The sequence below is a fragment of the Limulus polyphemus genome, unplaced genomic scaffold (genome assembly GCF_000517525.1).
Source record: "Limulus polyphemus unplaced genomic scaffold, Limulus_polyphemus-2.1.2 Scaffold3238, whole genome shotgun sequence".
NCBI classification, from domain to species: Eukaryota; Metazoa; Arthropoda; class Merostomata; order Xiphosura; family Limulidae; genus Limulus; species Limulus polyphemus.
Genome location: NW_013668848.1, coordinates 2,473 through 12,290, shown reverse-complemented (window position 1 = coordinate 12,290; position 9,818 = coordinate 2,473). Strand labels below are relative to the sequence as shown.

Sequence of the window (9,818 nt, the reverse complement as noted above, 5' to 3'; positions counted from 1 at the left end):
CTTGATTTAAACTTTCCAGTTGCTGACTATAGCGTTGACAGTTCGCTGTGGATGGAGGAGTTTGAAATGCAAAGCATCACTTTCTGCAGGTGGAGTCCAGGTTTTGGGGTTGGAAGTGGTTTTTTGTCTGGGACTGAGCCATTGTTTTTGGCATTTAATATTCGCGTAGAGAATCCATTTTTCATCACCGGTGACAATTCTCTACAAAAATGGTTCACGCGCATTACACGTCAGAAGAGACAAAACAATGTTCATACACTGGAATCGATGATCATCGGTGAGTTCGTGAGGCACTCAAACACCTTTATGGAGTTTTCCCATATTTCTTAGATGTTTAAGTATTGTTTCATGAGAGACATGCAATTTCAGGGCCATTTCACGAGTGTGATGGCTTGAGTTAGATAGACTCAACAAGCATCTTCAGAACATCAATATCAATTCCAACATGTTGGCCCCTGCCATCATGGTTTTTAAGGTTAAAGTCACCTTAATGAAATTTGCTGAACCATCATTGACACTTACGAACGTTCAAAACATTTCCATAAACTTCTTTGATATTCTTTGTGGCTACAGAAGCATTGTTTCCCTTTTTGTATTCAAACAGCATTACATGCCAATTGTGTATCTCGTCGTGTGCCATCACCATAAGGGATTAGAGTATACTAAACTTTACACATCATATAGGCTACACTAACGTGACACTTAGGAGGTTTGTTTAACTATTATACATGATGTACATTTTTGGGTGGTGGTTAATGAAAATGTTCCAAAACGCGACATTATTTTATTGACGACCTAATATATATGCAACATTTATGAGTTACAATTTACGCATTTGAAAATGACATGTCAATTTCTCACAGATTATTATAACAGTTAATAGTAAAAACATATGTAGATTAAAAATATCACTCCATCTGCTGCACATACTTCATACAATATCTTTTTAAAATGCTTCTCTTATTGTAGTAGATCTCCAAATGGCTCTTAAAGGTAGGTACAACATAGCTTCTGGTCCAAATAGATTAACTTGTTTTAATCTTATACATGCTGCAGCACAGTTTTTCATTCTTCTTGCAACATTCCATAGATTTTTTCTGTAGGAATTTTATCCTGAAAAGTCTCCATTATCATTCTGTTCTAAAAGCCAAAGTATCCCATTCAAGTCAATTGTTACTATCCCATCAGCATCATGTATTTCCAAAAAAACACTTGAACACATTCTTGTTTGCCAACACCACGCTTCCTCCAGGATTATGGTGTACTACTTAATTCACAAAGTGGCTTTCAACTTCACCTTTCTACCATGGATAAACTCAAATTTCTGATTCACTCATCAACCTTTTTTTTTATTATTAATCCTGTAAACTCCCAGTGGAGCATAGAGCTGCAACAACACCTCGCCAACGGAAGGTGTTGTTGCAGATACTTGTAGCAGGTTGGTTTTTACAGGGTGGAGTTGCTAGCCCCATGCCCAACCCTCCCCCTTTCTCATCCTGGACTTGGGACCAGGCGGAGATTGGCATGTTTGGTGTGATGAGGATTCGAACCAGCGACCCTCAGATTACGAGATATAGAAACCACCTGGCCATGCCGGGCCCATCAACCATTTTAATCCTTCCAAACATTTTGACATGCTTCTTTTTTAATTTTTAAGGTACTTTTGATTCAGTGTGGCACATAGGCTCAATCTTTAAACTCTACCATTTTTCACTTCCAGTTACATTTGTTTTATCAACTCCTTTATTGGTAGAAATGTATAAGTTTCAATTGAAAGACCTCTCTCACACCCTCTTTTCTTTCCTATACCCTCGTGTACCTTAAGGATCACTATTGACTTCTATCTTTTATAAAGTAAAAGCTTTGGTATCCAGCATCTTCATATTAGAAAATTTCAATATCTCCAAATACAAAAAATACTCCTTGTAGTTTAATAACACTGCTGTGGTTTTATGTTTTTTACCGCCAGCAAGTTTAAGTTGTTAGCCACCTGTACTGTCATTCACATTTAAAATACTATACTTATGTTTTTATGCAGTTTAATTTTTTTCAAAACATTTATTGTTATTTCAAAACTGTAAGCTATAGATGATGTACAAATACTATACTTTGGAACATTAACAAGATGTCAAAATTTTTCTGTAAAATGTTACAAGGGAAACACTTTCGTAATTAGAAAATAAAGTTTTTACTGCATGTTATATGTTTCTGGCATGTCACCTCAGATTCATAGTTCATCTTTTTCAATATGCTGAAGATAGTGATATTTTAGACACCTGCACAACAATATATCACCCCAGTAAAGTTTTACAGTTTGCTGTCAACACTTTTGGTTTGAAGCCATTGCTTACTCTTTTCAAAGACTAGTCATCTTGTTTGATCCTACAGGTCATAAATACCTTACTTGCCCCAATCCATTCTTATTTATTTTTCTGAACTGATGATGTCCTCATTCTGCTCTCAGATAATTCAAATATCTTGGTATTCTTGTCAACAAACATCATTCCTGGAAGACACAGATGAATGTTCACAATTAGAAATTACATCCTATCTGTAACTCCTGTTACCTGTCAGAAATATCCTGGGAATTGTATCCGCCCCTTCCATTGTATACTTACAAGACCTTTAAATGTCTGTGTCTTATGATCACACTGCCTGGCTTTCTGCTCTTTACAGCTTTTGCCAGTGACTGCAAGTTCTGAAGCATCATACTTTTACACTAGCTTTTCATCTCAAACTACTTTGTTCAACACAAGAACTCTATAATTGCATAACCTTCCCACCAATTCTCATCTGTCTTGAAGACCTTGGTCCCACAAATACAAAGTAACTACAGCCGGCATCAAATGATAAGTCGATTTAACTAGACTGATAAATAATGATTGTAATATTTAAATTAATACTTGACGGTGTAAATGTTACAAGCTTTAGATTAGGCTTAGTGAATGTAATGTTACTTTACAAGTTAACTTTTGTCAAGTTGATATGGCAGTTGATAATGAAGTGAGTTTTAATGTGGATGAACTGGTCAAAGATGCAGTGCAGTATCTACTGATGAGGCTAGAAAGAGATAGTAATTTTGTAAAAGATACAGTAACTGCTGTTCTAGCAGCGTTGATTCTTGTGATTACAAACTGAGCGATCAAAGACGTGGTTGTCCATTGTTGAAAGTTATTAAGTAAGAATTATGAATACCATCTTAGTAAACAAGAGCAGTATTTAAAAAAAAACAATATAATAACTAGAAGCATTAAAGAAGAAGATGAGAAATCTACCAATAAAATTGTGATAGAATTAGAAACCAATGTGCATATTAATCATGGGAACGTTAGTATTAGCCACTAACAAACCAATGCCAATAATGGCAGGATTTGTAAGAAGGGATGTGAAAATTAACACCCTTTATGGTAAAAAGAACTTAAATAAGCAGAAGTTCGAAAAGGTGTTTGTAACAGAATACTTCTACACCTTCTGGGCAAAAATGACTCAAGTCTTGAGGAAGGATGAAGAGAGATACAGACCGTGTATGCACCATAGATGGCAAAATCTTCTTTAAGCATACATTAGGCCTCTACATCACAGATTCTCTTTTTCTAGATCTGGGTTGGTTAGAAGAAAATATTGGAGTTGTTCTTCGATCCATGAAAGTAGGACTGGCTCAATGGCAGCAATAAAGACATGGTAAAAGAGACAATGGAAAACAATCTAAAAAAAGACAAATTACAGAAACAGGTAAAAAAATAAGTCATATATTTTAGGAATGGTATAAAATGACAAATTCCGAAATTAGCATTTTACTATTTTATTATCACATACGTGCATAAACCCTGTAAAACAAAGAAAATTACACAAGCAGGTAAAAACTAAAACAAAAATAAGTCCTATATTTTAGAAACGTTATAAAATTACAAATTCCAAAATAAGCATTTTACTTTTTCCGATATGTTACTTTCCTCCTCTCACAAGATTAGCTATTCTCATTCATTGCTGCCCCCTCTATGCGAACCTTTTATTTACGCATACCACAAGCCTTCTGCTCCCCTTTTGGAATCTCGTGATTCCAATGCGTGTCTCATGTTAATCATGTGTCAGTTCTCCATCAATAGGAGCATAGTACACTCACATGACTCCCTCTATGCACCTCTACCAAACTTTCACTTCGCAGTACTTGTAATCGGACGTTTTTTTTTGTCATTCTTTACTGTTTCACGTCCATATTTGGTGTACTTGTGAAGTGATCTTCATTTACTTCCAGATTTTCTGGAGTTTGAAATTTGCCTTCATTTATTCCAGTTCGATTCTGAAGCTAATGTTACCACTTCGATGGTCATGCCTATGACTATCTCACAAGCTGCATGAGTAGGCAACCCACGTGAGTTTTTATCAGTGTTTGTCCTCCGGGAGATTGAATGTTATCTTTCTTCAGTTCTCGCCCACAATTCCTTCTGTAGAAGCCGACCCCGTTCAAGTAGATGGAGGTCTTGATAGCCTTTTTCCACCACCGGATTTCAAGTGTTTGGTTTTTCATTATGTAGTCTCCATTCCCAATATGGAGATTCTATGTTCTTTTCGTACGTTTATAATGGCTTTCATTCACGTTACTCCACAGAGAGTTTCCACCTTATTCCATCGGGAGTTTGATCATCTAACGTCTGGATTTTCGTTGGACCTCGCCTCGTGCTTCACCATTTGCCATACAGTCTGCTAACTTTGGAAAGATAATATGTTTTAAAATATTATTGTTAGTCATATTATCATCTGTAATTATTTGAACTCCATAACATATGCTTATTTAGATTAGTTAATACTCAGTTATGTTGCAATTCGTAATTAGTCTTTGTTGCTTTCCTTCTATACCATTCGATTAGGCTTAACATGGTATGTCCTTCATAAGTCTATCTATGTTATTTCTTTACTTTTATATCATCATTTCTATTTCATTTTGTTAGTAATCTTTTTCTTCACTTGGTTTGGATGGAACCCTTCAACTTGGACCCACACAGATTTCTCCCAGTATTGTGGCTGTTTATTGTTTAGTTTCATTTTTAGGTTATCCTTTGTTCTGTACTGTTTGATTTATTGACAGGTTAATATCTACTTAGGTTACAGTTTTTCTTCCCCACTACATCATATGAGGTTCTTCTAATTTTATTTCTTTATAGTATATCCTTTTCCAGTTACTTTCATTTCATCACTTCTTTATAATTTTCATTCATTTTGTTTATACTTTTCACTTTTTTATATTAATTTCATTTAGTTTATAATTTACTCTTATTATTATTAATTACTTTATTGGTTTCCCATAGTTTTATGGACAGGTCATATCTACCATAGTTCTAGATTTTTCTTCAACTCAACATCATAAGGTATCCGTTCCCTACACCATTTTCTTCCCATTTTTTTACTACTTTGACAGTTTCATTTTGTTTTACTTTATAGTTTATACTTTTTACAGTTACTTTCATTTAATCTCTACTTTATACTTCTTACCATTAATTTTGTTTTGTTTATAATTTATCCTTCGTACCAGTAATTTAAATTAATGTCTTGATCCCTGGGAGCTGAGATTTGCCGTATCTGCTTCCACTATTGATCGCCTTCCCCATCTAATGGCTGAACCCATTTTCCAGTGTCCTAAATTTGTCAGTTCTTTCTCACCTTATAATGGTATGCCTTCCATACTTCTATTGTAGTATCTGCTAGACCTCCTTTACACATTTTGCAGAATAATATATTTATGTTTTCTGTGCTGTTCCTTTTATCTCTTTAGAGTTACCTTCTATGGGCTTTCAATTTTACTTTAGTTTAACTTCAGACAAATTTCTTCTGGCATTTGTCATTCTTTTTTCCCCTTTCGTCACTGATACTTTTGATGTCTTATGTTTCCCTTTATTCAGTGTTCTGTTTACATTTCAGGTTTGCTGAGGGATAGCTCCTCTTTCTTCCCCCCATGTTAGGGTTTTTGCCATCTTCAGTTCATTCCCTCTTCACTTGGCTTCTTTGCTTTTGGGTTAGTATTGGATGTGGCACTGCTGTTTGTTTTCCTTCCAATACTAATAAGATTTATGGTATGTTCCTTTCTTTCTTTTGTCCCTTTTTGGAAGGCATTGCTCTTGTGGTTGGCACCTGATCATACTTCCTCATGTTCTGGGTACTCTCACTTGGATTGCAATTTGTTTTTCTCATCCTGACACATTCTGTACATTGAAGTGTTTACTCGATTCTCATTTTCGGATGGCTTTGTCTTCCACATAGACCCCTTTACTACATCTCTTAACCTCCCATTACTTCTATTTGGTATTTGGTACCTCTTTCTCTAGCTAGGGCTGTTGATGCTTTTGGCCAGGATTGGTCCCACAGGTTTTTGTATGTTCATCCCCCCATCCTCTTAATTCCATTGATGATTTCCCTCATCCCTACTATTCTGTGTTAGGTCCTTCTGATTGCTCCTTACTGGCCAGCTCAATCATGGTTTCCACAACTTCTCCATCTCCAGCTTTTACCTCCACTGCCTCTTTCTTTGTCTCCTGACCCTCTTTTTCATCCACTTCATTTGCCGGTACTCCATCCAGATATTCACATTGTTCATCTTCACACTTGGTTCTTATTCACTTGGTTCTTGGGTAACTTAAATACTGTCACCTTTCTTACAAATGTTCCTCCCTGGAACAGAACATACAATCTGTTTCAATGTTGAAAACTAGCTTGGTTAAGTACACAAAACAGAACTTTAATGAAACTCACAGTTGATCTTTACACTCTTGCTTATAAATTAATCTTCACCTGTGTTTGTTTGACAGTGTTTCCTACACAAAAATGGCAAAGAGGTCAGTTCAAGTAAACCAAGTAAAATCAAGCAAAGAAAAAATATTTTATAAGTATCTAAAATTTTACTTAATTGAATCTTGTAGAGATGATTCTTGAAATTCGTATATACTTGATATGTTTATTAGCAGACAATCAATTTACCTTTACATTAGATACATTAGGTGGTTCTACCCTGACTTGATGTGCAAAAGACACTTGTAATTGTAAGCAAAATAACTTTTTTGGTCAAAATCTAAGTTCAAAAAACCTCAATACATAAAGAAACAGCTTTCTTGAAGAGAAAATTAAAGGTTTTAACAAGATTGTGCACAATAAGACAAATTAAAAACTAGTAGAAATAAAATATTCAACCAACATATTTAATAATTATAAACATCTAAAGAACAACCTTCATGATAAAAAAAAAAAAGGTTCTAACTAGTCTTCATATATGGGAAGACATAAACCTTATTTGATTGAGACACATCAATTAAGCACTAAGAACATTTTTTTACATAATAGTAGGCTTATACCTGGAAACCACACCAAGAAAAACAAATCCAGTACTTGCTGACCAATAAGAGCAGAACATACCATCTACAAATTCTTTTTTCATGAAAAAAAATTTGGGGATTAAAGTTACAAAACTCTACACTACTGTATCATTTTTATTACTCTGCTAGGAAAGGTATGTATTTATTCTGAAGATGTCAATGAAGTTAATTTTTAGTGAAGCTCATACTTTCCAAATTGATCAGTTGCAGGTAAAATTGACTAATCAACGGGGCAATCTAAATAAAGTTATCTGTTTTCATACTACATTTTTTTCTGTGTAATTTTCATTACTTACTAAATGTGAATGAGATGGATAGGTACAGAAGTGTATTAGAATCAGTGTAAACATTTTATAATTTAGTAGGATGTTACTTAAAGTACATTAAGTTAACTTAAAGTACAGTACTACTATGGCTTAGTTACTTGTATTTTCTTAATATAAAAGTGCAGTAGTCCATTGGTCAAACTGCAATATAATTCTGCTGAAATGAAAATTGTTTTTAATTGTTCCAAAAACACCATCAAAGATTCATACTTACAGATGTGCACTGTCTTACTGTAGTCTGTTTTATATACATGCTTAAAGCCACGTACACTTGGAAACATTGTGGATATTAATACAAATAAATGTAGTGACATTGTAGGAAATTATTATTGGTGGCATGCTAATCCTTTTTAGGCCCTGTAAAATTGTTTCATTCAACATATAAAGTTCAACTTGATATTTTCACAAATGGTTCAACAAAACACTTATACTGCATTTAAACATTTTTCTGATGTATTATATAATTATTTTTATTATTGTGATAATGAAAAGGTTCAAGTCTTTATCTATTCTTTACTCATCAGTTTTGTTTATAAAAAAGAATGGGGCCATAAGACCTTAATTTCTGGACTACTATACAAAAATAAAATAGAGAACATAGTACTGGTACAAAACAGTGCTGGATGTTAAGAAACATAATTCTTTCTTTATTCATTCAGCATACGTATATGAATTTACTAGTTTTTATTCCCTTCACAATTTCACACTACATATTACACTTAATTTTAAATTCTAATACAAGTCGTCAGGCTTCTCAGCAGCTTTACTTAAAATTTTTAGATACCTACCCTGTTGTTAAATGTGGAAAAAGTCACTACTATTGTGGCTTCTTAGATATTGGACAAGGCAATTCTCACTCAGGTCATCAAAGAGACCAATGTGGTCTTGCCGACTTCCTCTGATCCCCAACATAGTGTGATCAGGGTCAACTTCTTGCCACTTACTGGTAATACTGGCAGCGGGTTATCAAAGAGACAGATGCAGTTTTGCAGACATCCCAGTATTACTTACAAATATTAAACCCATGAAATCTGACTGTGGGAACTTGCCTATTCTTTTGACTATAATGGCAAAACTTTGGAGGTGGGTCCATTGACCCTTGCTTATGAGTTTGTCGCTCCCTCACCACAGAAAAATTTCTGTGGATGCCCATGCACCTACTTAAATGACTTCCTACTTAAGAAACAAGGAGCAGTCCATTACAAATCTCAATCCTACAATGTCTATGCTGTTTAAAAACACAAATGAAAATTGATATAGCTAGTCAAATATTTTATTGCTACAACCAGGTAAAAAAGAAGGATGTGAACATAGTTTTTGAAACACAGGATGAATCCCAAAATTTATAATTGTGGTGGTGGTACTCATTTTGTTTTGTGTAGTGTGTAAATCACATTAAATAAACTTGTATAAAATTTTGAAGTTTAGTTTATTATTGTAAAGGTTGAAGTATTGATGACAAATTTTCTTTTCCATAAAAGTTGTAGATATATTTCACAAATAAAGCAGTTTTATAAATTAGAAAAAAGAGGATATTTTCCTAATTAGAAAGCAATTCCATTTAAACATAACCAAGCTGTATTTGCATTTTATAACAAAGCTAGTAAGGCTTTTACTGAAATCCTTAATTTTGAACTACTGACAACAGGGAAGACAGTCAGTCAATCACCCATCATCCATGCTAATGGATTGACTGTCATTCTTACAATGCTTAAAATGTGGGAAATAGCTCTGAAATCCACAGGGCAAACCTGCATCCCTAATCAAACTGACATAATTTCATTTGTTTTGACGATTATACTATTAAAGTTTTTAGATGGTTTGTGTGTCAAATTTTAAAAACAAGCCATATTTATTGATTCAAATTCGTTTGAAGATCTCAGTGGGTATGTAATTCATAATACTTTGACCAGCATCTTTAGAACTGGATTTATTAAATTCAAAAAGTAGAATTTGTTGTGGCTAAAAAGTTTTCGTAACAGCAAAAGCAGTCATGACAGGCAAATGTGTCTGAACAAATCATTAACTATTTTGTACTTTTTCCAGTTGACATACACCTTAAGGAAAAACATCTATAAATATGGTCCTAACCAGCATCCAAATAACAAAAATTCAAATTGGTCGAAATAAT

The 9,818-nt window shown here is 34.1% G+C and overlaps 1 long non-coding RNA gene across 1 annotated transcript in view; it reads right to left on the bottom strand.

Moving 5' to 3' along the window:
• Window positions 1–5,683: 5,683 nt before the first annotated feature.
• The window catches only part of LOC111088167, a 5,613-nt gene continuing 1,478 nt past the window's right edge, over window positions 5,684–9,818 (bottom strand). Inside the window, exon 3 of the long non-coding RNA XR_002612772.1 lies at window positions 5,684–6,663. This is a non-coding gene — a long non-coding RNA (uncharacterized LOC111088167). The remainder of the gene's footprint in view (window positions 6,664–9,818) is intronic.